General features: G+C 42.7%; 1 non-coding gene across 1 annotated transcript; it reads right to left on the bottom strand.

The window, feature by feature from the left end:
• Window positions 1–487: 487 nt before the first annotated feature.
• LOC144781176 (small nucleolar RNA U13) lies at window positions 488–586 on the bottom strand. Its single transcript, XR_013600897.1, has one exon. It is a non-coding gene; the product is annotated as a small nucleolar RNA U13 (small nucleolar RNA).
• Window positions 587–3,303: the final 2,717 nt, after the last annotated feature.

The raw sequence follows: 3,303 nt of genomic DNA, 5'->3' as shown, positions 1-3,303 counted from the left end.
AATTGTGGTTGTGTCTCGATAATTGGCGTTAATCAGGATCAAAAGAAAAAGTTAAAACTAGCTAGGATCCCGGCATATTCCTTAGAATTTACATGGCGATGTTTGCAGCCGGTGCATAACCAAGTCATCGATTTTACTGTGCTTGGAGCTTGTGTTTTAGAACAAGCAGTAGCCCAATCAAATACGATACGGATATATCAGGATTTTCATCATCAGTGATGAGGACATTGCACTGCCACAATAAATGTATTCCAACCAAGGGAGTGCATTAAAAGAACGTGCGTAGATCTAGGAACGTGTTGAGAACCCGGGTGGATAAACAATATGCAATTACACTGTTCTACTCATTGAAATTCTTCGATAAAGTCTTCCGTGAACGATTCTAATGAATTGCCTACATAATACACAACACAATATTAAACTTCGTTATTATTAACTTTATCTACTTTTGAACTTCACAAATGCTTAAAATGATCCTTCAGTTCGAGCTCAGAAGGGTAATGTGCCCTGTCGTAACAAGGATGGGACGGCACACGTCACGCACAAGCATGAACACCCACTCATCACTTGCAAGAACCAGAAGGATCGGTAAGGTTTAGTAACGGAGGAACACCAGAGAATCCGATTCTCTCATGAATGTGAGGGTGAGAATTTTTTGCTTCTCGTGTCTGTCCCCAGCTGTACGGGTCTCAGTCAAAGCTGATCACACGTTACCTATGGTGTTCTTTAAGAATAAAACATCCATTACAGAAAAAGTTGTACGGTTAACACGACAGTATTAATATTTAAATTTATGTGCAGCAGAGTAGCCAATCCGTTGTCCGGTTTGCAGTTGCTTCCCTTAAAGGACCGCCCACCTTTTCTATTTAGTTACAACATAGAGAGCGGACTACATTGTATCCTCTTGCGGACATCATGAAATGGCAACATTTATGCATCAAAAACGTGAGTTGCCGGGGTGAAGTTGCACTCAGGAGGTGTACCTAGAATATAAACGAACACTTGAAAGTTAAATTAAAACAGAGATTGTTTCTGCCGCATCTTTGAGTATGCTACGCTGATCGCAAGCAATCCAATGACACAACTTTAAAAATGTTATAACTTCGAATATTAAGTGTCGCCAAACCTTTGTCCTAAAAGAGAAGCTTTTTGCAGCTAACTATGGATATACGTAGGGGTGCTTGAAAAGTGCAGCATCATTTTATCACCAACGTTCAGGAAAACAAAAGGCAGACACACGTTAGACAGACACTGACAAGTATAGTGCCAATATTTGCAACACACCCCACCCACACATCAACAGAGCATGCGGGCTGAATAAATAAAAACATAACACAACTTTTGTTTGGAAAAATATTGCTGCAGGTTTTATTCCATACTAAAGTATCCAATAAGGTGGGTTATGTTACGGGTGATCCAAGGGCAGGCAGCCCTGCCTGCCTAATGAGCCAAGCACTGTGAAGGACCCAATCAGTGCTGCACCTTATGGGGTGATCCTCTTTCGGGATCACATGACACACTGGTCCCTTATAAACACTCACCCTTCAGGGCGGAGCGTAGCAAGTCATGCCCCTAGTTGCTGAGGCCCACAACCGCCCGAAGGACTAACGGGGCGCCGACACGGTTTCCCAGGAACCTGCCATGAGGCTCCTGGCATTTGGCTCTGGCATCCCTATTTTGCCACACAGAGGTATCCTTCTGTACCCATCTGCTTCCAGGTAACCCTGTAACTCCGCCACAGCTCTGGAAACTTTTACAAACAATAACCTTGCAGGGCTATCATGATCTCAGGTCTGTAAAATTGTGGGCCCTAGGCCCACATACTAATCAGTGAGTGGCATAGACACAATGGGGCAGATCTACAAGAAACTAACGCAGCGCAGAAGCCACAAGCCATTGTGCTGCACTGCGTTAGTTACGAAGCACAGGGATGCAACATATTTACAATAATATGTCACATTTCTGAGCTTCCCCTGCGCTGGCACACAAACTGCTGCCGTGCAGCCGCATAGGCACCCTTGCACCATGGTGTATGGATGCCTGCATCGTAGGGAGGTGACCACCACTTGATCACTTCGCGATGACATTACAACGCAATTAGGACATCGCAATAACGTTAACATCGTAAGGCACAGCAACGCTTTAACGTTTACATCGTAGGGCATACCAACGTAAGCAAGAACGCACCTTTACGATGTAAACGTTAATGCGAGATGTAAACATTAATGCGATGTTAAGCATTGCACAGACGGGAAAAAATGTGTTATGCACAGACGAGCGGTAAAGTGAAACAATGTTAAGCATTGACCAGACGTTAATGTGATGCGATGTTTAGTGCGCAATGTTATTCTGATGGTATGTTAATGCGATGTTAAGCATTGCTTATCATAATAGCATTCTTTATTATTGCACAGACGGGCGGGAAAGTGAAAATATGTGTTAAAATGGAAAGAGACATGCACAGAATGTTAAGAATTGTACAGACGGTAAAAAATGTGTTATGCACAGACAGAAAAGGGAAAAATGGAAAGAGATGCACACAGACGGGTTCATTAAAGTGCGCGATGTTATTCTGCAGGCGGAAAATATGTTTTATGTGTTATACACAGATTAAAGTGCGCATTGCTTATTATAATATCAATCTTTATTATTGCACAGACGGGTGGGAAAGTGAAAATATGTGTTAAAATGAAAAGAGATGCACACAAAATGTTAAGCATTGCACAGACTGGAAAAAATGTGTCATGCACAGATGGGAAAGAATGGAAAGAGTTGCGCACAGACGGGTTCATTAAAGTGCGCAATATTATTCTGCAGACGGAAAAATATGTGTTATGTATTATGCACAGACGGCACAGATGGGTTCCTTAAAGTGCGCAAAGTTATTCTGATGGTAAACGTTAATGCCGACGCAGCAGCATGCAATGTTATTATTGTAAGGTGTTTCACAAGGCACACAGGTGTACATTAAAAGTTAATTAATATATTCATGCAATGTTATTATTGTAAGGTGTTTCGAGATATGTGCAAAGGTGGGTGGATGGATGTGTGAAAAGGTGGGTGGATAAAAGATGGACGGATGGACGGATGAAAGGGTGGGTGGATGAATAATGGGTGGATGGATGGATGTGTGAAAAGGTGGGTGGATGAATGATGGGTGGATGGATGTGTGACAAGGTGAGTGGATGAATGATGGGTGGATGGATGGATGGGGTGGATGGATCGATGTGTGAAAAGGTGGGTGGGTGAATGATGGATGGATGGATATGTGAAAAGGTGGGTGGATGAATGATGGATGTGTGA

Source organism: Lissotriton helveticus, chromosome 1_1, assembly GCF_964261635.1.
Source record: "Lissotriton helveticus chromosome 1_1, aLisHel1.1, whole genome shotgun sequence".
NCBI lineage: Eukaryota > Metazoa > Chordata > Amphibia > Caudata > Salamandridae > Lissotriton > Lissotriton helveticus.
The sequence above is the reverse complement of the archived record's forward strand: the minus strand, read 5'-3'. Positions and strand labels throughout refer to the sequence as shown.